Source organism: Chlorocebus sabaeus, chromosome 6 (assembly GCF_047675955.1).
Source record: "Chlorocebus sabaeus isolate Y175 chromosome 6, mChlSab1.0.hap1, whole genome shotgun sequence".
Taxonomy (NCBI): domain Eukaryota; kingdom Metazoa; phylum Chordata; class Mammalia; order Primates; family Cercopithecidae; genus Chlorocebus; species Chlorocebus sabaeus.
Genome location: NC_132909.1, coordinates 47,576,870 through 47,601,715, shown reverse-complemented (window position 1 = coordinate 47,601,715; position 24,846 = coordinate 47,576,870). Strand labels below are relative to the sequence as shown.

Below are 24,846 nucleotides of genomic sequence, written 5' to 3'. Positions count from 1 at the left end.
AAAGAGCTCAGGGTACAAAGAAATATCCACTCATCCGTCATCACTACCTCCTCTCCAGAGGTAAACCCAAAGTCCCTCTGATCGCTGACTTTTTTACACTTATCACATAATCCCCACCCACTCTATTCTTTCCCAAGTCATTCACAGAAGGCATACGGTGGTTACACAAATGCTGACGACCACCAGGTACCCCCGATCTCCGGCCGTCTGTTTGTTTGCCCACAGGAACACACATTGTGTGCCTGGCAATAACTAAACAAGCTTTTCTGCCCAAGGAGGCTGAGCTCACTCAGTGCCTCGAGGCTCCCCACCATGGTTACAAGTGCTGGCCTAACTAAGCTGTACCTGGAATCAGCTTTGTGACTGTGCTGGGGGGGGGGGGTGGGCGGGGGAAGGAAACAGTTAAAACACATTCTTATGCTTTCGTTTCTATAATAAATGCATCACATATCACATGAAAACAGCTCTAGGACTGACTGAGCACCTGCCCGCTATACATTTTCCAGGCTGCCAGTGCCCTGCCAGGGGATGTGCTGAGCAGCCAAACCCAGCCTGGCCATGATGCCTGTAGTAATTTGGCAGGCAATGTACGAGCAGCAACTTTCTCAGTTAAGTGCCAACTTTCCCTGAGTGTCCACATGCTTAGGGAACAAGGTTGGACTTAAACCAACAAGCAATTACTGAATGCTTACTGAGACATGGGGCTCAACGTGTCTGTATGCTGTATTCCGACCTCACAAAAACCTTGCACATGGCAGGGATTAGTGTCTCAGTTTTGCAGCCAAGGAAGCTGATGCTAGAAAAAAATCAGTAATTCATCTAAGGTCACACCTGACTCCTCACCTTATACCTCCCCAAAATCATTTCCTGATGGATCAAGGGCATAAATTGGAAAGGCAAAATCGTACAACTTTCAGAAGAAAATACAGAATATATTTCACTTCAGGATAGTGTTCTTCTCACCAACCGTAAAACAAAGATTCATAAATTCACCTACATTAAAATTAAGACCTTTTTTTTTTTTTTTTTTTTTGACACAGAGTTTCGCTCTTGTTGCCCAGGCTGGAGTGCAACAGCGCCATCTTGGTTCACCGCAACCTCCCCTCCTGGGTTCAACCGATTCTCCCGCCTCAGCCTCCTGGGTTGCTGGGATTACGGGCAGGAGCCACCACGCCCGGCTAATTTTGTATTTTTAGTAGGGACAGGGTTTCTCCATGTTGGTCAGGCTGGTCTCACCTCCTGACCTCAGGTGATCCACCTGCCTTGGCCATCCAAAGTGCTGGGATTATAAGCATGAGCCACAGCACCCAGACTGAAATGTTACTTCTTAGTAAGACTTGAAAGGTGAAACTGATTCACGGGCTGCAGAATGGATGTTTTAGCATGCATGAAAACATTCATCTCCTTGTACATCTCTGTCAGAGGTCTTGGGTGACAAGGTGCATTATCAATGAGCTACAATATTTTGAAAAATATCTTCTACTAAGCAGTAGCTCTCAACAGTGGGCTTAAAATATTCTGTAAATGATGCTGTAAACAGATGTGCTGTCACCCAGACTTTGTTTTTCCCTTTACAGAGCACAGGCAGAGTAGATTTAGCATAATTTAGATTCAGCATAATTTTTAATGTCCTTGGATATTCAGAATGGCGAACAAGTAGTAGCTTCAACTTAAAAGTCATCAGCTGCAGTAGCCCCTAACGAGAGGCAGCCTGTCCTTTGAAACCAAGTATTGATTTTTCTCTAGCTATAAAAGCTTAGATGGCATTTTCTTCCAAGACTATTTTGTCTACACTAAAATGTTTACTGTAGCCACCTTTATCAATTATCTTAGCTAGATCTGGATAAGTTGCTACAGTTTTTCCATCAGCACTTGCTGCTTCACCTTGCACTTTTATGTTTTGGAGATGGCTTCGTTCCTTAAACCTCATGAACCTCTGCTGGTTTCAAACTTTTCTTCTGCAGCTTTCTGACCTCTCTCAGCCTCCAAATAATTGAATAGAGTTATTATGGCCTTACTAGATTAGACTTTGGCTTAAGGGAATATTGCAGCTGGCTTGATCTATCCAGACCACTACAACTTTCTCCGTATCAGCAATAAGGCTGTTTCACTTTCTGATCACTTGAGCATTCACTGGAGTTGCACTTTTAATTTCCTTCAAGAACCCCTTTGCATTCACAATCTGGCTATCTGGCTTAAGCAGCCTAGCTTTTGGCCTATTTCAGCTTTCAAAATATGTTATTGGCCTTTTATCACTGTTAAAGAAAGGGTATTGCTCTGTCATCCAGGCTGGAGTGTAAGTAGCATGATCACAGCTCGCTGCAGCCTCAACCTCCTAGGCTCAAGCAATCCTCCCATCTTAGCCTCCCAAGTAGCTGGGACCACAGGCGTGTGCCACCATATGTGGCTACTTTTTCCACTTTTTTGTAAAGACGGGGCCTCACTATGTTGCCCAGGCTGGTCTCAAACTCCTGTCCTCACGCGATCCTCCCAAATAAGCCTGCCAAAATGCTAGGATTACAGGCATGAACTCCATACCTGGCCATTTTTAGCTTCTGACTTGGTGTGAGAGATGTGAGACTCTTCCTTTCATGTGAACACTTTAAAGGCTATTATAGGGATATCAATTGGCCTAACTTCAAGACAGCTGTGTCTCAAGAAATAGAGAGTTCTGAGGAGAGGAAAAGAGATAGGAAATAGCCGGTAGCTGGGGCAATCAGAACACAAATATTTATAGATTAAGTTCACCTTCTTATATGGATATGGTTTGTGGTTCCTCAAAACTATGATAATGACACCCAAAATCATTGATCACAAATCATAACAGATATAATAGTCTGACACACTGGTCACATTACCAAAATGTGACACAGACATGAAGTGAGCACACGCTGTTGGAAAAATGGCACCGATAAAGACTTGTTCAATGCAGGGTTACCACAAATCCTCAATTTGTAAATAAAAAAAACTGCAATTATCTGCAAAGCACAATAAAACGAGGTATACCTGTATGTGCAACAAAGACAAAACTTGTAAACTCAAAATTCAGGATGGGCAAGGAAATGAAGTAGGGAAAGGAACACACACAGGAAGCAGAGGCAACTGAACTGATCAGGCCAAGTCTCCTTAAGCTGAGTGACACAAATCACAAATCAGAATCACTCAAAATTGAAGGGCTAACCAAACCACTGCACCGCCCATCACCTACAGCACCTTCAGTGAAGTAAGAGCACTGCAGGGTGGGTAGGAGCAATTCCCTCTGCTGTGCTTGACCTTCATCAGTAACAAGCAGAGCTAACCCTGACAGGTGGATGGAGTGCTTCTGCTACCCAATCTCACTGACAGGGAAACAGGCTCAAAGATTAAGCAACCTGTTCCAGATCACTGCCAATGTCTCCAAATTCCAGTGGGTGAATGTCCATTTTGAGCTTCAGTACCACTAGTCACAATGGTACTAATCTGTGAGCCTGCTTAGGTAGTATATTCCATTTTCAGCAAGTTCTAATTGTCCATATAAAACACACCAGAGGTAGAGAGATCTTTAAGCACAAAATGCAACACTGAGTCGTATCTCATGCCCTTTCCAGGACAAGACAATGCCAAAAACGGAAACGAGTCTGGGCACGGAAGTGAGCACCTGTAGTCCCAACTACTTGAGAGGCTGAGGAGGGAGGATCACCTGAGCCCAGGAGTTCTGGGCTACATTGCATGGTGCCAATCAGGTGGCTGCATTAAGTCTGGCATCAGTGTGGTGACCTCGCGGGAGTGGGGACTACGAGATTGCCTAAGAAGGGGTGAACCAGCCCAGGTCAGCCAGATGTGGTGGCACACACCTGTAATCCCAGCATTTTGGGAAGCCCTGGCGGGCAGATCGCTTGAGGCCGGGAGTTCGAGACGAGCCTGGCCAACAAGGCAAAAACCCATCTCTCTTAAAATATAAGCATTAACTGGGCATAGTCGCAGGCGTCTGTAATCCCAGCTACTCAGGAGGCTGAGGCACGAGAACTGCTTGAACCCAGGAGACAGAGAAGTTGCAGTGAGCCAAGACTGTGCCACTGCACTCCAGCCTGGGCAAGAGAGTGAGTGAGACTCTGTCTCAAAAAAAAAAAAAAAAAGGGTGAGGGTTGGGCGGTGAAGAAAAAAAAAAGCAAGTGGGCAGGTCAAAACTCCCACGCCTATCAGTAGTGGGGTCATGCATGTGAATCGCCACTGTACTCCAGCCTGAGCAACACAGTGGAGACCTTGTCTCTTAAAAGGGCAGGTTGGCTGGGTGCAGTGGCTCACACCTATAATCCCAACACTTTGGGAGGCTGAGGTGGACAGATCACAAGGTCAGGAGACCATCTTGGTCAACATGGTGAAACCCCACCCTGACTAAAAATACAAAAATTGCCGGGAGTGGTGGCACATGCCTGTAATCCCAGCTACTCGGGAGGCTGAGGCAGGAGAACTGCTTGAATCCAGGAGGCAGGGGCTGTAGTGAGCCGAGATCATGCCACTGCACTCCAGCCTGGCAACAGAGCTAAACTCCATCTCAAAAAAAAAAAAAAAAAAAAAAAGCTGGATGCAGTGGCTCATGCCTGTAGTCCCAGCACTTTGAGAGGCCGAGACGGGCGGATCACGAGGTCAGGAGATCAAGACCATCCTGGCTAACATGGTGAAACCCCGTCTTTACTAAAAACACAAAAAATTAGCTTGGCGTGGTGGTGGGCGCCTGTAGTCCCAGCTACTTGGGAGGCTGAGGCAAGAGAATGGTATGAACCCGGGAGGCGGAGGTTACAATGAGCTGAGATTGTGCCACTGAGGTTAGGCCCGACACAGTGGCTCATGTCTATACTGTCAACACTTTGGGAGTCCGAGGTGGGCAGACTGCTTGAGCCCTTTGAGACCAGCCTGGGAAACACGGTGCATCCCTGTCCCTACAAAAATTAGCTGGGTGTGGCTGGATGCAGTAGCTCACGCCTGTAATCCCAGCACTTTGGGAGGCCAAGGTAGGCAGATCACAATGTCAGGAGTTTGAGACCAAACTGGCCAATGTGGTGAAACCCTGTCTCTACTAAAAATACAGAAATTAGCTGGGCACGATGGCGTGCGCCTGTAGTCCCAGCTACTCAGGAGGATGAGGCAGAAGAATCGCTTGAACCCAGGAGGCGGAGGTTGCAGTGAGCCAAATTGCGCCACTGCACTCCGACCTGGACGACAGAGCAAGATTCTACCTCACAAAAAAAAAAAAAAAAAAAATCTGGGAGGCTGAGGCGGGTGGATCACGAGGTTAGGAGATTGAGACCATCCTGGCTAACACGGTGAAACCCCGTCTGTCTCTACTAAAAATACAAAAAGTAGCCGGGTGTGGTGGCGGGCGCCTGTAGTCCTAGCTACTGGGAAGGCTGAGGCAGGAGAATGGTGTGAACCCGGAAGGCAGAGCTTGCAGTGAGCCGAGATCACGCCACTGCACTCCAGACTGGGCAACAGAGCGAGATTCCATCTCAAAAAAAAAAAACAAAAAAGCAGAAGAAGTATAAGCTGTGACACTGGAGGAAGAAAATAAAAATTTATAAGAAAAAAGAAAATGATAGAAAAATTTAAAAAGGGGGCAAAAAGCATAAGCTGACACTCCTTAAACTTTAAACCTCTGAGCCAGGTGCGGTGGCTCACGCCTGTAATCCCAGCACTTTGGGAGGCCGAGGCAGACGGATCACAAGGTCAGGAGTTTGAGACTAGCCTGCCCAGCACGGTGAAATCCCGTCTCTAATAAAAATACAAAAAATTAGCCGGGTGTGGTGGCGCACGCCCGTTGTCCCAGCTACTTGGGAGCCTGAGGCAAGAGAACTGCTTCAGCCTGGCAGGTGAAGGTTGCAGTGAGCCAAGACTGCACCACTGCACTCCAGCCTGGGAGACAAGAGTGAGACTCCACCTCAAAAATAATAATAAAATAAAATAAAAAACTTTAGGGCCGAGCACAGTGGCTCACACCTGTAATTCCAGCACTATGGGAGGCCGAGGTGGGTGGATCAAGAGGTCAGAAGATCGAGACCATCCTGGCTAACACGGTAAACTCCATCTCTACTAAAAATACAAAAAATTAGCCAGGCGTGGCGGTGAGCACCTGTAATCCCAGCTACTTGGGAGGCTGAGGCAGGAGAACGGTGTAAACCTGGGAGGCGGAGCCTGCAGTGAGCAGAGATTGTGCCATTGCATTCCAGCCTGGGTGACAGAGCAAGATTCCATCTCAAAAAAAAAAAAAAAAAAAAAACTTTAAATCTCTGGTAGGTTTAAAAGGGATCTGTGCTATCTATCATGTGAAAGACAAACAACAATTGTTGGCAAGGATGTGGAGAAATGATGTCCAGCATATGTCCAGCAATGTAAAATGGGGCAGCCACTTTGTAAAACAGTCTGGCAGTTCCTCAAAAGGTTAAACATAGGTAATGAATGTCCCAGAAATTCCTCCCCTACGCATATGCCAAGAGAAAGGAAAACATTTCTACATAAAAAGTGTGTGTGGGCACTCACAGAGGTATTATTCATAAGAGCCAAAAACTAGAAACCAAAATATCCATGAACTGATGAACGGATAGTGTCATTTCTAAGGATACAACCAGATTTTCTGAAATTGGGGGTAGGGGAGGGGAATCAAACATGCTTCCTTCTGGAGGAGCAAACTGTGTAGTGTGGCAGTGAATTCTGAGGCGCCATGCTGCCCTTCCAAGGACTAAGGGACCGTACCCAAGAATCACTGTGCCAGAGTGAAGGACAAAGCAATCAAGTCATCCAGGCACAAGTCACAGAACACTGAGTGCGGAGAGAGGCAGAGCTTGCCAATCTGGCTTCACCAGGGGCTCCTCTCACTTCTTCTCTGTCTCCTCAAGAGTTGGTAAGCACCCTCACACATAAAACATTCCAAAACCTAAGCTTTTCTGGTTACATTCTGAAGCAATGCACAGAGAAATGTTAAGAAATGTTGATTCTGTGAGCCTTTTCAAGGTGACATCAAGACAGAAACTACTTGCTGTGGAAATTATTGTACAAAATGGGTTGGAGTGAGAAGCCTACTGATAGGATGAGTCCCTGGGAACTGATGAAAGGGTGAGATCCAATCCAGTTTTAAACCATCTCTTCTTTCTTTTCTTTTTTTTTTTTTTTTTTTGGAAAGAGCGTCTCACTCTGTTGCCCAGGTTGAACTGCAATGGCGTGATCTCAGCTCACTGCAACTTCCGCCTCCTGGGTAGCTGGAACTACAGGCGCATGCCTCCATGTCCGGCTGATTTCTGGATTTTTTTTTTTTTTTTTTTTTTTTTAGATAGAGTCTCACTCTGTTGCTGAGGCTGGAGTGCACTGGCACCATCTCGGCTCACTGCAACCTCCGCCTCCTGGGTTCACGCCATTCTCCTGCCTCAGCCACCTCAGCAGCTGGGACTACAGGTGCCCGCCACCATGCTTGGCTAATTTCTTCTGAGTCGAGACGGGGTTTCACCATGTTAGCCAGGATGGTCTCAATCTCCTGACATCATGATCCACCCACCTCAGCCTCCCAAAGTGCTGGGATTAAAGGCGTGAGCCACCCCACTAGGCCATTTTTTATATTTTTTCTTAGAGACAGGGTTTCACCATACTGGCCAGGATGGTCTCGAACTCCTGACCTCAGGTGATCCACCTGCCTCGGCCTCCCAAAGTGCTAGGATTACAGGCATGAGCCAATGCGCCCCACCTTAAATAGTCCTTTAGGCTGTCCTGAAAGACACCTGGCTGCGCCACTGTTCGAACCATCTCCCATCTCTCATACCTTTGTGTCTATTCTTCACAGATGCCCAATATCCATCCCCAAAATCAGTTTCCGTGTGGAGGCAGGATACGGGGAATTTAAAGCCCCCCGGCAGGCTTCCACATCCACGTTCTTAGTTCTAATATGTGTTCGACAAGTAAGCAAGACAGCCGGGAGCAGGGGCTCATGCCTGGTATCCCAGCACTATGGGAGGCCCAGGCAGATGGATTCCTTGAGGCCAGGAGTTTGAGACCAGCCTGGCTAACATGGTGAAACCCTGTTTGTATTAAAAATACAAAAATTAGCCAGGCATGGTGGCAAGGGGCCTGTAGTCCCAGCTACTTGAGAGGCTGAGGCATAAGAATAGCTTGAGCACAGGAGGTGGAGGTTGCAGGGAGTCGAGATCGCGCCACTGCACTCCAGCCTGGGCAACAGAGTGAAACTCCGTGTCAAAAAAAAAAAAAAAAAGTAGGCAGGTGGATATTTGCACACTCATGTTCACTGCTGCATTCTTCACAACAGCCAAGAGGTGGAAGCAACCCAACTGTCCATCAACAAAAGAGTGGAATTCTGACATGCTACAACACAGCATTTGTTGCTGGAGAACATTATGCTTAGTGAAATAAGCAAATCACGAAAGACAAATTCTAAATACTGTCTGATTTGGCCAGGCACGGTGGCTCATGCCTGTAATCCTAGTACTTTTGGGAAGCAGAGGTGGGTGGATCACCTGAGATCAGGAGTTCAAGACCAGCCTGGCCAACGTGGTAAAACTCCATCTCTACTAAAAATACATAAAAAAAAAAAAAAAAAAAAATTAGCCAGGCATGGTGGCGGGTGCTGTAATCCCAGCTACCTGAGAGGCTGAGGCAGGAGAATCACTTGAACCTGGGAGGCAGATATTGCAGTAAGCCAAGATCACGCCATTGCACTCCAGGCTGGGCAACAAGAATGAAATTCCACCTCAAAAATAAAAAAAAAAACCAAAAACAAATACTGTCTGATTCTGCTTATATGAAGTGACTATGGTAGTCAAACTCATAGAAACAGAAAGCAGAAGACTGGCTGTCACAGGTTGGGGGGAGGAAGGAAAGGGAAGTTATTTGAAGGATACAGTGTCAGCTTTGCAAGATGAAAACTTTCTAGTGATCTGCACAACAATATGCATATAGTTTACACTGTAAAATGGTTAGGATGTTGCATTTTATGTTTTGAACACACAGGTATTTGCATGCAGAGGCAAATGGGTTCCGCCCATATTCCTCAATACTAACATGGGAGAATGCCCTCACAGGGCTGGGTCAAATGAAATGCTACACAAAGCAAGTGTTAATAAACACCCACTACTAATAACAAACACTGGCCAGGCACGGTAGCTCGTCGCTCCCATTTGTAATCCCTGCAGTTTGAGAGGCCAAGACAGGCACATTGCTTGAACTCAGGAGTTCGAGACCAGCCTAGACAACATGGTGAGATGACCCCATCTCTACTAAAAATACAAAAAAGGGGCCAGGGGCGGTGGCTCATACCTGTAATCCCAGCACTCTGGGAGGCTGAGGCAGGCGGATCACCTGATGTCAGGAGTTCAAGACCAGCCTGGCCATGGTGAAAACCCGTCTCTACTAAAAAATACAAAAAATTAGCTGGGCGTGGTGGTGCGTGCCTGTAACGCCAGCTACTCAGAAGGCTGAGGCAGGAGAATCGCTGAACCCAGGAGGCGGAGGTTGCAGTGAGCCGAGATCATGCCATTGCGCTCCAGCCTGGGCAACGAAAGTGAAAATCCGTCAGAAACAACAAAACCAAAACAAACAAACAAAAGGCTGTGCACAGTGGCTCACACCTGTAATCCCAGAAATTTGGGAGGCTAAGGCGGGTGGATCACCTGAGGTCAGGAGTTCTAGACCAGCCTGGCCAACATGAGGAAACCCCCGTCTCTTCAAAAAATACAAAATCAGCCGGGTGTGGGGGCGCATGCCTGCAATTCTAGCTACTTCGGAGGCTGAGGCAATAGAATCGCTTAGAACCCAGGAGGCGCAAGTTGCAGTGAGCCGAGATCACACCATTGCACTCCAGCCTGGGTGACAGAGTGAGACTCACAAAACAAAACAAAAATGTCGGGCGTAGCTACTCAGGAGACTGAGGTGAGAGGATAGCTTGAGCCCGGAGGATGGAGGCTGCAGTGAGCCAAGACTGTGCCACTATGCACTCCAGCCTGGATGATAAAGACACTGTCTCCAAAAAAAAAGTGTGAATGGTGGCCGGGCACGGTGGCTCATGCCTGTAATCCCAGCACTTTGGGAGGCCGAGGCAGGCGGATCGCGAGGTCAGGAGCTCGAGACCATCCCGACTAACACGGTAAAAGCCCGACTTCTCTACTGAAAATACAAAAAATTAGCTGGGCATGGTGGCAGGCACCTGTAGTCCCAGCTACTCGGGAGGCAGAGGCAGGAGAATGGCGTGCACCCGGGAGGCGGAGTTTGCAGTGAGCCAAGATCGCAACACTGCATTCCAGCCTGGGCAACAGAGCGAGACTCCACCTCCCAAAAAAAAAAAAGTCAGACACAGTAGCTCATGACTGTAATCCCAGCACTTTGGGAGGCCGAAGTGGGCAGATCACGAGATCAGGAGATGGAGACCACCCTAGCTAACACGGCGAAACGCCATCTCTACTAAAAATACAAAAAATTAGCTGGGTGTGGTGGCGGGCGCCTGTACTCCCAGCTACTCGGGAGGCTGAGGTGGGAGAATGGCGTGAACCTGGGAGGCGGAGCTTGCAGTGAACTGAGATCACGCCACTGCACTCCAGCCTGGGTGACAGAGCGAGACTTTGTCTCAAAAAAAAAAAAAAAAAAAAAAAAAGGTGTGAATGTCATGAATTAGTAATAACTATTTAATATATTAATATTTATATTTAATAATCTGTAATCATAGACTATAAGCCAAGCAGGCTGCATCATTTGCCCCCCAGTCTCCTAGCACGTGAACTCAGCAGGCAGGAGGGTGGGTGTCATCCACCTTGCTTACCGCTGACCTCCAGTCCCTAGCACTCAACACAAATAACTGCTCAATAACCAGAAACATCAAGTGCTTACCAGAAAAAACCCCATGATGAGTGAGAGGGAGGAGTACACGTGCCAAATTTAAGAACCTCTGCCTCAGGAACTCAGGGGCCATCCTGCCTGAAACATCAATAGGGGGTATTTTCAAGTCATCTCAACCACTGGTTTACTCACTCCAGGTGGACCCACCACTGGCACCTTCTAGTACCACAGCTCAGCACTTCCCATTTTCCACACACAAACATAAGGTGCCAAAATGTGCCAGTCCTTCTCCTAAAACCCTGCTCACAACATGGGGGACATCGGGGTGTGGAGGCATAGAATGAATGAAATGAAAGATGTCAGATAAAGCAAATTCCAAAGAGAAGTGGGGAATTTTCTAGGCTCCAAGAACAGAAGGCAAAACTAGAAAACATACTAGAAAACATGATACTTACCTAGGTCACTGGAGTTCACTCTAGGATACATTGTTTTGGAAAGAAATGCCCTTCACCATTCCAGAGATTAAAGCAAATTCACTAATCTGTGTTCTTACTACACATGGGCCTGGCTTTCTCAAGTCTGGGACCCTGCTGGGACTCCATTTCCGACATCTTATTGGGAGGAGACCTCACACCCATCCTCCTGGCGATGCCCAACACCCCCAAATCTGGTCTAGATCCACCCTTGCATTCCAGGTTTGCACATCCAACTGCTTCAATGACAGCATCCATGAGGATATCCCACAAGCTCCACATGGTCAAGGAGCTAAAGAGACCCCATTTTCTCTAAAACCTGTCAAAACAGGTTGACAACAGCACTACTGAGTGTTCCAAGCCCCCATCAAAGGCCCAACTTACCACAAGGGACAGTGGCTACCAGGCTGGATAACCCAGCTGCAGAACATTCCCAACACTGCAGAAAGTCCTCCTGGACGGCACTGCTTCGGAAATTGGGTAGTAGTACACTGTAAAATAAATAAGGTCCAAACCAGACCTCGGAAGATGGAGGGAATGGGGTTTGGGGGATGTCTGGAAGAAGAATCAAATGAACTGAATGAGGCAACAGTGAGTCATAGAACCCAGGAGCTCAGGGTGCCACACAACAGGAGTGTAGGTCTTATCCTACATGCAATGCGGTTTCAGGGTAGCATAATCATGTTGCAGTCATCTATTTTATTTTGATTGTGTACTTTTCAACTGGCTTACTAGTAGCACTGGCGTGGAGTTTAACCACTTCTACCATTTTCTCTGGACTGGGTTTTTTCCCCCCCCACAGGTATTCAGAGCCAATTTCCTACTGAATGAGATCATGTGTCATTTTACAAAGTCAAAGAAAAGATGTAAAAGTAAAATCCTTCAGGGCACACCTGTTAAATCCATCACCACCTCTCTAGCACAGGGGTATTAGGATCTTTGTGCAACAATCTCCACCACTGGAGACATGAGGATCCCTGAAACCCCTGCCTCACTCACTGTCATGTCTGCAGTATATACAGCACACACACGGGAAACTCCTCCGTTCACCATCAAATGTACATGCAGAACGCAGAATAGTGTCTGATTACCGAGTACATCCAGCACATACATTGGACATGGATGTTGACTGAGTCCCATTTGGTGTGTCTGAGGCAGGCAGGAAATTCCCTTGGAAACAGAATCCTTAAGGGGATGGGGGGCTGGGGAAGCACCCATGAGCTAGAACTCAATTCTACCCTACAGTAAGCAGCACTTCAAGGGCCAGGCATGGTGGCTCACGCCTGTAATCCCAGCATGTTGGGAGGACCAGGCATGTGAATCAGTTGAGATCAGAAGTTAAAGACCAGCGTGAAAACATGGTGAAGTCTCATCTCTACAAAAAATACCCCCCCCCAAAAAAAAACCCCAGCTGGGCGTGGTAGCAGGCGCCTGTAGTCCCAGCTACTTGGGAGGCTGAGGCATGAGAATCACTTGAACCCGGGAGGTGGAGGCTGCAGTCAGCTGAAATCATACCACTGCACTCTAGCCTGGTTGACTCTGTCTCAAAAAAAAGCGTCTCAAGACTGAGCAGCTCACCATAATCCTGAAAGATCATCCAGTTCACACCACAATTTTAACGAGCCTGGGGCACCTGGACTAAAGACACACTCCAGTTTACTGACTTCTCCCCAATCCTCCCACTTCCGTACTCACAGACTTGCGCTGAGTAGCAAAAGAAAAAATGGAAGTGAAGGCCGGGCGTGGTGGCTTACACCTGTAATCCCAGCACTTTGGGAGGCCGAGGCAGGTGGATCACCTGAGGTCAGGAGTTAGAGACCAGCCTGGCTAACATAGTGAAACCCTGTCTCTAATAAAAAATGCAGAAAAATCAGCCAGGCGTGGTGGCGCATGCCTTTAATCCCAGCAACTCAGGAGGCCGAGGCAGGAGAATCACTTGAACCTGGGAGACGGAGGTTGCAGTGAGCTGAGACGACACCATTCCATTCCAGCCTGGGTAATAAGAACCAAACTCCATCTCGAAACAAAAAGAGAGGAAAAAGAAAAAATGGAAGTGATACTAAATCAAGGCAACTTGGTTCTCTAGCGGAAACTTTTTCAAGATGAAGTTAAATTCCACTCTTGTGAATGTCTTCATGAGAAACTCCTCAGGAGGGGAGCACTGTTTTTACTGACCAGATGTCTGGGTGAAAAGGAGACCTGTTCAGTCAGCGTTCTGCATCCCTCTTCTGACCATCCCCTCACCCTGGTGAGCACCTCCAAGGGACAGGTAGTTGCTTTCAGACCCGTTCAGGTCTCTGTCTAAACCTCTGCTGTCCTCACTGAAGAACTAGACTGAACACTAGCCCCCTTCCTATGCTCCCAGTTGGAAGGTCTCTTCCCTCTCACGCTGCCTTGCCTGGACGTCTCGGAGAGCACTTCTGAGCTGTACCCTGTGCTCATTACGCATCATCCAAACAATCTGAGTTCATTGAGAACAAAGCTGAATATGGTGGATTCCCACAGCTTGTGCCACAGCAGCCAGGAGGCTAGCAGGCTCTGGAGACAAGTGCTCCCAACTACTTACCAGCTCTGTGACCCTGCAACCCTGCCCAAGTGACAGCTCTCCAAGCATCAGCTTCCTCATCTGCAAACCGGGATGATACTAGTGCCCAGTGTATATGGTTGTTTTCTGAGGACTTAAGGAATGCACAGAGTCTTAGAAATATTTGCTAAGACAGAACAATCAGCACCAGTGACCTCAAGCTCAGGGTCTGGGGAGAGCAATGTGGCAGTGAAGTGACCAGGTCTGCAGCTCCCTACATCACCATGGTTGACACAGAAATCGGACTGATGGATGTTTGGCTCCACCACTTCAGAATAGGCATGCATTAAGTAACAGAAAAAAATTAAGGAAGATGTCAAGCATTCAGTCAGAAAATGTAGTTTTATACTTTACAGGGAAGCCTATTCATAGACAACTATTTGCTACAAACCCTGAACTTTTCAGAGTCAACAAAGATAAGGACTGCTTTAAGGTGAACAATGGGAGTGCGGGGGCAGCAGGGGGTGGTGGTGGTGGTGTTCAGAAGGTCAGGGGAAAGAGACACAGGCCAGAAAGGGTAACCAGCTCTCACAAGTGCAAAGGACATCAGTTACCAGAGCAGACAGGCCCAAAGACTGAAGATAGGCAAGCTGCAGGCAGCATGCTATGAAACTCAAAAGGGCCCAATAGAGAGACTGCTCCAACACTGGAAATTTAAAACTGCATTCCTGGGATTACAGATAGGTGAGCTATTATTTTGAAATAGATGAACATGAAGGTGGTATTATTTCCAGGCAGCTAATCTGTCAGCTCAATGGTTTCCTACTGTCAAAAGGAAAACAAATGAAGAGTCTCATATACACACAACTCTAATACTTGGCAGTTTATAACTGAAAAGTGCTTCAGAGCCAAGTAATTTTTAAGGAAGATTACAAATGAAAACAACCTACACAGAGATAGCACCACCTTTCACAGAACTCTTTCACATACATGATCTTATTTCTCTTACAGAATAGAAAGAGGAAATTGCTTAAGTTACAAAAATCAGGCCTGTACAGTAAGACTGCAATCCAACTGAGCAGAGAAATGGGATTAATAAAAGCCAAGACCAATGGTAAATGAATGAGAGAAAACATCCATTGGCACATACAAGTTTAATCTTTAAACTATAGAAATTATTTAGGGAGGGGTGAAAGAGTCTGTAATAGGTGCTATTCTTAGAAGTAATAAGAGTTCTTTTCCATCCTCTGACTCAACTCTGCCCCAATTACAGAAGTATGAATTATTCAAGTTTATGGTATTGTATTTCCTATTCCTTCCACCAGACAGGGATGTGAGGAAAAAGAGAGAGGCACTGTGTACACTGCTTGCTGTAGCATGCCGATATCCCTAAACATAAGCATGTCATGGTGAAGAATGGTACTTTCCCACAGGCTTTCTGCCTCAATCTGCAGGTTCAAGTGCATACGTAAGCAAATGTCCCACAGCAGAGGGCACACATTAAGCCAGTAAGGGACCGCAGCATAAATCTCGTAAGCCTACCCACATCCAACACCACCACATAAATAATCAGGCTGGCTAGAAACCATTCAGTTACCTTCTGCAGCAAAGGCTCCGTAACAGCAGCAAATCATGGAGACAGTTTACAAACAGCAGCAGCTTCAGTGAAGAGCCCTAGTACCAAGACCCTCATCTGTGGCCTCTGCAACAGACCCAATTCTGGTACATTCTCAAATTCCTTATCCCTAGGAAAGAGCACAAGCTGACAAAGTTGGGGGCACAGGAGCCCTAGGAAGGTTCACACCACTGTTGACATGTTACCTGACAACTCTGTGAAACCTCTGGAGGATTTTTACAAGGACAAACTAAAATGGGTGATCCACCCTGTTTCCAAGTTGTAAATGTCTACAAAAGATAATGTGAAAACCAGCCTGGCACAGTGGCTCACCCGTGTAATCCCAGCACTCTGGGAAGCAAAGAAGGCAGGGGGCTTGCTCAAGTCCAGGAATTCAAGACCAGCCTGGGCAACACAGGGTGACCTTGTCTCTACAAAAAAAAAAAAAAAAAAAAGGCCAGGAGCAGTGCCTCACACCCGTAATCTCAGCACTCTGGGAGGCCAAAGTGGGCAGATCACTTGAGCCCAGGAGTTGGAGCCTGGGCAACATGGCGAAACCCCGTCTCCACAAAAATACAAAAAATTAGCTGGGCATGGTGGCTCACACCTGTAGTCCCAGCTACCTGGAAGGCTGATGCTGCAGTGAGCAACTGCACTCCAGCGTGGATGACAGAGTGACACCTTGTCTCAAAAAGTAAAACTAAGCTAGGCATGGTGACACACATCTGTAGTCACAGCTACTCAGGAGGCTGAGGTGGGAGGATCACTTAAGCCTGGGAGGTCAAAGCTGCAGTGAGCCAAGATCAAGCCACTGCACTCCAGCCTGGGCAACAGAGCAAGACCCTGTCTTAAAAAATAAAAATAAAAAGTATTCAAGACCATCAAGAGGCAGGGTGAGGTGGCTCATGCCTGTAATCCCAGCACTTTGGGAGGCCGAGGCAGATGAACTGCTTAAGCCCAGGATTCCAGACCAGCCTGCCTGAGCAACATGGCAAAACCCTGTCTCTACAAAAAAATACCAAAATTAGCTGGGTGTGGTGGCCCACGCCTGTAGCTCCAGCTACTCAGGAGGCTGAGGTGGGAGGATTACCTGAGTATGGGGAGGCTGAGACTAGTTAGCCATGATCATGCCACTGCACTCCAGCCTGGGCAACAAAGTGAGACTCTATCTCCAAAACAAACAAACAAACAAAAAAACCCAAAAAAGCCATCAATAGCCTTTTAACCAACACTGTAATAAATTTTTCTTCCTCAGAGTAAAATCAGGAAATTAATTCTGGTACCTGGTCTTTAGAGTTCAATGTTTATGCCTATGTGCATTTTTGTGGAGAGAGGATCTAAAGCATTTGTAGCATACTCAAGGAGACCTCCAGCCTCCTCTTAAGGAGTGATGATCTAGAGAGAAGCAGGGCCAGTCCCATTCTCAGCCACTAGACTCAATTATTTTGAGCCTCCTAAAGGACCGAATACTTCCAACAATAAGAACTGTAGGAAAACAATTATTACAGTAGAACTTAACACTTGTTTTTGATTATGGAAATCTGAGGCAGCTTTTTGTAATGCTTAAGGAATGCCAAGCAGCAGACTACAAGAACTTGAGTATGGAAACAGCTTAGTAAATAGCAAAATTACAACTGTAGCTTTTGCAGGCATGGAAGATAGATGACTCCAGTCTCCTGAAGTAACAAGTTACTCATAAAAATATACCATATAAATTATATAAGTTACCATATAAATAACAAGTTGTTATTCATATAACTTGTTATTTATATGGGGGAGAGACCTAATATGCAAATACAATTTCAATCTTGTAAGCATTTATTGAAACTTTATATCTACCTGGTCACTGATCCAAGATTTTCCTGAACACTTCCTCAACTGTCTAAGCTGGTCTCACTCCTGTGCTCCCTTCAGTGCTGTTTTCCCGCCAAACTGCATCCTTCAGCATACCCAAGTGACTCCTGAGACTTGGCATGACTTCTCCCAGAGCTCCTTCTATGCCTGACACAGGTAAGATAAACAGTGTATTTCATCTTCTATGAAAATATTTGGGATACATACATCCTTAACTATTTTCAGTCTACCCTTTGTGAGTAACTCAATTCTGAACTATTTTCCACTAATTCTGGTTTACAAACTAGTATGCCAACCAAAATTTCTTGCTTCAAGTTCGGGAGTACATTTTACTTTCAGTATAGGACTGTGGGCCAGGCATGGTGGCTCATGCCTGTAATCTCAACACTTTGGGAGGCCAAGGCAGATGGATCACCTGAGGTCAGGAGTTTGAGACCAGCCTGGCCAACGGGGTGAAACCCTGCCTCTACTAAAAATACAAAAACTAGCCGGGCATGGTGGCACATGCTTGTAATCCCAGCTACTTGGGAGGCTGAGACAGGAGAATCGCTTGACCCAGGAGGTGGAGGAAGGGAGAGGGGAGGGGAGGGGAGGGGAGGGGAGGGGAGGGGAGGAAGGCAGAAAAGACAGACTCTCCCATAGCATCCCATCTAGCATGCCTCATATCAACAAACAAGATGCTGCTGGAGCAACTACTTGGGTTAATGGAGTGGAAGGCAGAGACCAGCTACAGGGGCCATACTTGAGGCAAGCCAGCTAAGCATTCCCATTCTGCACATGGTCAGAGATGGGCAATGACCCAACCTAGAATCCACTGCCATCAGAGAGCACTACTGGGGAAGACTAACTCTTGACCTTGAGGTCAGAACATTAGTGATAGAGAACAAGTTCTGAAGTCATTGTGAAGCCCCTAGATTCATCTACTTCTAAGCCTCATGTTGCATCAGGCAACAAATCCCCTTTTGCTTCAGCTAACTTTGTTATTTATACCAGAGAGAGACCTAACTAATACAACCATTTCCTAACAGTCAACTGAATAAAGTTAGGAGAACAACATCTGAGAATAATCAACAAGTAGCTTACCACACATGCACACAAATGACACCCTACATACTTCTTGAAAGTTTCACCTGTGGCAAACTACTAGACCTTCACCACTCCATGCTTCTTCAACTTCCCTCACACCACCCCCTATAAAGTTCCTAAAATACAGTGGGTACAGGGAAGAAAAGAAACTACAGATCCACGCATTTCACCTGCTACTAGAAAGTGTATCCAGAACAGTCATTATTGGGCAAATGAAGAAACTGATCGCAAAATGGCGCGCGCACACACACACACACACACACACACACACACAAAAATCAAAGTACTCGCAATTGCCATCAAGTAGCATGGAAACCAATGTAATTCACACTCCTCTGGCATGACTCCCCCAAAAGAAACACATTTTATAATGTACACAACACCTAAGATCAAAGCAAAGGTTTTCTGAAATAGCTTTGAAAATTGGGACACCCTCTGACATTTCCCTTTTCTCCCCTATACACCAACTGCAACCCACTAGATTTGTTTCATGACCCATGGGTTTAAAAACACACAACGAAGGCTGGGCGCGGTGGCTCACGCCTGTAATCCCAGCACTTTGGGAGGCCAAGGCGGGCAGATCACAAGGTCAGGAGATTGAGACTATCTTGGCTAACACAGCGAAACCCCGTCTCTACTAAAAAATACAAAACAAAGGCCAGGCACGGTGGCTCACGCCTGTAATCCCGGCACTTTGGGAGGCCGAGGTGGGTGGATCATGAGGTCAGGAGATTGAGACCATCTCGGCTAACACGGTGAAACCCCATCTCTACTAAAAATAAAAAAATTAGCTGGGCGTGGTGGCAGGCGCCTGTAGTCCTAGCTACTTGGGAGGCTGAGGCAGGAGAATGGCGTGGACCCAGGAGGCGGAGCTTGCAGTGAGCTGAAATCGCACCACTGCACTCCAGCCTGGGCAATGGAGTGGTCTCAAAAACAAACAAACAAACATACAAATAATTATTTTCTTCCAATTAATTGGGAGGCTAAGGCAGGAGGATCACTTCAACCCAGAAGTTCAAGTCCAGCCTGAGCAACACAGCAAGACCCCATCTTTTTTTTTTTTTTTTTTTTTTTTTGAGACGGAGTCTCGCTCTGTCGCCCGGGCTGGAGTGCAGTGGCCGGATCTCAGCTCACTGCAAGCTCCGCCTCCCGGGTTTACGCCATTCTCCTGCCTCAGCCTCCCGAGTAGCTGGGACTACAGGCGACCACCACCACGCCCGGCTAGTTTTTTGTGTTTTTAGTAGAGACGGGGTTTCACCGTGTTAGCCAGGATGGTCTCGATCTCCTGACCTCGTGATCCGCCCGTCTCGGCCTCCCAAAGTGCTGGGATTACAGGCTTGAGCCACCGCGCCCGGCCAAGACCCCATCTTTTAAAAAAAAAAAAAAAAAAAAAAAAAAAGAACTGCTTTCTCTTAAAATCCAGATTCTGGTCAATTTTCTCTGGAACCCAAACCTATCTGCCCTACTTTATATACGAAAAACTGAGGCTAGAGTGGATAGGCAACGGGTCCAAGGACACAGACAGATGTTCCCTGCTGAGTCTGCCCCAGCAGCCCAGTATGGCCCAGACTGGCACCCACCACTGGGCTGGCAGGTTCCACCTCCATGTAGTTTTTTTGTTTCAACTCTCATGATAATGATCTGCTCCCACAAAATGTACGTTTCCTCGAACAGCACGTAAAATTTTCAAGTATGAAGTCCCCAAATTTTTCTCACCCTCTTCCCTTTTCTTCACACAAAACAAAACCTCAAAGGCTAATCCACCCATAGACGTGTATACGTTACTGCCTGAGAAAGAACAACTGGTGACATTAGCAACACACAAGGACATGAGAATTACTAATTCACGTTTCTGAAAACTGTGTAATACCAAGCCCAACACCACTCCCCTGGTGCTGGTTGACAGTGTACCAGTGTCTCTTGACATAAGAGCAGCTAGGAACAAATAAAGAGTTTCAGCCTTGAGTGGGGACCAAGACAAGGAAAGGAAGGTGACCACACACACTAACTAGGAAGGGCCTGGACAGCATTTCTCACACTTTTTCAGGCAGAGAGCAAAACCAGCACTCCTTAGCCTCCATCTTTCTCGAGAGTCTCAGGCATCTTTATACAATTAGACATGAGGCCCAGGTCAGAACCCACATGGTCCCACTTTTGTCATTGTGCAGGCACACTGATCCCATTTTACAGAAGAGAAAACTGTGGCTTACACGGAGATGATGTTAACTCCCCTGAGGTCAAGGCCAGAAGGGGGCGGGGCTGGGACTGCACCCGACAGTGAACTCTATGGTGTTCTCTCTCCTTTCCCGCTCTGGTACACAGCTCCACCCAAACCCAATCAACACTGTCTGCCACAGCCCAAGGTCCCAGAAACTTCCAGCTGGGCAGAACAGGCTAACACATGCCTGGGGCAGCGGGGGTGGGGAGGCGGAGGAGGGAGGGCGGGAAGGAATCACACAACAGTCTACACCTAGGATAAATGAAAAATAGAACAAATGTCAAATTTATTCACATTCTCTTAATTTGAAGTTAATGCTTAGATTATGTGACCAACTTTTAAAGAAATCTTTCAATTGCATTTTACACAAACAAAAGGCAACAACTTTCGGGGAACTGGATCCCAATGACTCCTAGTAAGTAACTGGAATTAATTGGTTCTTCTGGTCAAAAGGCCCAAAGTCAATGAGCAGTAGCCAGGCTCCCAGTCAGGACCTCCACACATCCAGCTGCCAGGATCACTCTACCAAACTTTTCCAGGGAGACCTCACATCTTCCTGGGGACCAGAATTCTTTCACCAAGCCCACATGCCAATATAATTAGAATCAGGGCCAATGGAGGCCAGAAAGATAAAAATGTTCCTGTGTTTTGGAAAAACTTTGGCCCCCCAGTGCCTTCTGGCTCTCTGACCATGTCTTTGTGTTCAGATAACCAGGTTTTCATAAGATGGGTAAGTTACATTTTAGGCTTGAGGATACACTGAGGCAGCTTCCCCTGCTGGATCATTTCCCCAAACTCTGCAGCAAACATCCCAGGGTGGATGCCCCCAAAGCTGCTGCACCTCCACTAATCCCATTATCACTGTTCTTAATCTCATTAAAAGATAAAAACAAACACAATCCTGCTTTCAAGCTCCTCTTCCACTGGTCTCCACTCAGAGCTCACTTGGAAGAGGTGGCACCTCTAGAAGGCACCTGGTAGGCCGTAGTATCACCCAGTACCATGCCCTGGATCAGCTGGTGCACCTCCTGGCTGTCAGCAGCTCTACTCTGACCCCTGGCTTCCTCTTCCCACTTCTATTCTTCACCTTGGGCAAGGACAGCAGTAGCTAACCTTGAGAGGGCACAGCACTGCTGCCAAGACCTGTGCTGTGTGCCCTCTGAGGCACTGTCTCACTGTACTCTCATCTGAAGGATGGGCCAGTGAAGCTCTGGGAAGGCTGAGTGACAGACTGAATGTCACACAGCAGGTAACAGGGCCAAGAGTCTAACCGAGGCCTGAATGTGCCGTACTGGTGTTATCAGTCTTTGGAGCAAGGCAGCAAAAATGATATAGGACTGGAAGCCAAGAGGCTAATCAAGCCTCCAAGGTCACCCTCCCTAGAGCATTCCAGTAAGACTGGACTGTGCTCATACTGCTGGGTCAGGAGACTTGATTTCAGGAAACAAAGTCCAACTCTGGGCAGGAGAGGGTAGAAAAGTCAAAGAGCAAGAGTTTAGAGACACTTCTCACCACATTAAAAAAGACACATTTTGTTTTCATACATCATCATTTATGGGAAAAAAAAATGTTTAAAATCTCACCCCTATAAACAAGACACTGTCAAGCTCTGATTGGAGAAATGGAAATACACGCAACCTTTCCAGAAAATAAGTTAAATCAAGTTTTCAAAAATACACACTCCCCAATTCAAAGATAAAACAGAGAAAAAAACAGACACGGCGGCAATCCCAGCACTTTGGGAGGCTGAGGCGGGAGGATCACCTGAGGTCGGGAGTTCCGGACCAGCCTGACCAACATGGAGAAACCCTAAAAATACAAAATCAGCTGGGCGTGCGGGTGCATGTCTATAATCCTAGCTACTAGGGAGGCTGAGGTAGGAGAATTACTTGAACACGGGAGGCGGAGGCTGCAGTAAGCCGAGATCGCGCCACTGCACCCCAGCCTGGGCAACAGAGCAAGACCTCGTCTCAAAAAAAAAAAAAAAGAAAACTTGGAAATCATATCCAAATGTCCAAAAATAGCAGAATTAAATTATGCTATTCATATGATAGCTAAGCACCCAGTTAAAATGGAACATTTTGGAAATGTTCACAATGTAGTATTTAAAAAAAAAAAAAAAAAAAAGGCCGGGCGCCGTGGCTCACGCCTGTAATCTCAACACTTTGGGAGGCCGAGGTGGGCGGATCACGAGGTCAGGAGATCCAGACCATCCTGGCTAACATGGTGAAACCCCATCTCTACTAAAAATACAAAAAATAAGCCAGGCGTGGTGGTGGGCGCCTGCAGTCCAGCTATTCGGGAGGCTGAGGCAGGAGAATGGCATGAACCTGGGAGGCAGAGCTTGCAGTGAGCCGAGATCACCCCACTGCACTCCAGCCTGGGCAACAAAGCAACACTCCATCTTTAAAAAAAAAAAAAAAAAAAAAAAAAAAAAAAAAAAGGCTATGCGCTGTGGCCCATGCCTGTTATCCTAATCCCAGCACTTTGGGAGGCCCAGACAGGCAGATCACTTGAGGCCAGGAGTTCGAGACCAGTGTGGCCAACACAGCAAAACCCCGTCTCTACTAAAACTACAAGAAATTATCCAGGTGTGGTGGAATGGGGAGCCTGCAGACCCAGCTACTCAGGAGGCTGAGGCATGAGAATGGCTTGAACCGGAGAGGCAGAGGTTGCAGTGAGCCAATCTCTGCACGGGTGATAGAGTGACTCCAGCGTGGATGACAGAGCAAAACTCTGTCTCTAAATAAATAAATAAAAATTAAAAACAAAGAACTTCACTACAACCCAATTGTGTTACTCAGATACAGACAAATAAGTGGAAGGAAAGAAAACGGGATTAAGACATTTTCAACCATCATTTTAACATCCTATATTTTCCAAATTCCTTAAAATGACCACGCACTATTTTGTTTAAAGAAAAAAAAGGCTTACAATCTCGTTTTCAAATGATGTGGACCAACCAACGTTGTTCCTCTTCAGGACAAGGACAACACTGGTACAGACAGCTGCTCTGCCCTCACCGTGACTCAGAACTCTCTTCCTCTACTTCTTCAGAGTGGACTACATCCCATGAATTACACTAAGACATGTGGACATGGTTTAATTGAGATTGGTAGCTTGTTTAGACTGAAAACAAACTGCTTTAAAACATCACCCTTTACAATAATGGAAGTGCAAGTTTGGGGTGCATCTTCTCTATGGAGTAGCATTTCAAACTGTTCTGTAACCAAGCACAATGTAAAAAAACCAAACAGTGACCAAACCATGAAGGCAGTATTACAACATGTCAACATACTGATACCCTTGCAGTTGCATTTCCTCATTCATTTAAACAGTTACTCAGTATCCCATTAAGCTTTTAACCCTTCTACCTAAGTACTAGAAAAATCAATGCCATTAAAAAGCTGCTGTGCATCCTCAAAAACTTGAATATAGATATATGATCCAGTAATTCCACTCCCAGATATCTGTCGCAGAGAAACTAAAAACTGTACACAAAAGGCCAGGCACAGTGGCTCACGCCCGTAATCCCAGCACTTTGGAAAGCCAGGTGGGTGGATCACACTTGAACTCCAGAGTTCAAGACCAGTCTGGCCAACATGGTGAAACACAGTCTCTAATAAAAATACAAAAATTAGCCGAGCGTGGTGGCAGGTGCCTGTAATCCCAACTACTCAGAAGAATGAGGCAGGGGAATTGCTTGAACCCAAAACCCAGAGGCGGAGGCTGCAGTGAGCTGAGATCACGCCACTGCACTCCAGCCCGGGCGTCACAGCAAGACTCCGTCTCAAAAAAAAAAAAAAAAAAAAAAGTACACAAACGTATTTTAACAGCACTATTCACAACTATCAAAAAGTGAAAACAACCCAAATGTTAACCACTAATGAACGGGTAAACAAAATGTAGCATAGCCATATAACGGAATATCATTCAGTTATAAAAAGGAATGAAGTACTGACTCACGCTACACAGCAAGAACCTTTAAAAAACAGTACAGTGAGTGAAAGATGCCAGGCACAAAAGGTTACATATTGTACGATTCCTGAAATATCCAGAACAGGCAGATCTATAGAGGCAGAGAGTAGATGACTGGTTTCCAGGGGCAAAAGTGGTGGGGGGTGGGCAGGAGGATGGAGAATGATAGGTAATGGATTTCTTTTGGGGGAATGGAAATGTCCTAAAATTCGTTGCAGTGATGGCTGCAAATCTCCGTAAATACATTTAAAAACCCATGATTGTATCATGTATAACAACATTTATCTCAAAATTA

General features: G+C 46.5%; 1 protein-coding gene across 2 annotated transcripts in view; it reads right to left on the bottom strand.

Annotated features, from left to right (window-relative positions):
* BRD4 (bromodomain containing 4) overlaps positions 1-24,846 on the bottom strand; it is a 97,762-nt gene that overhangs the window by 68,396 nt on the left and 4,520 nt on the right. The window lies entirely within an intron of this gene.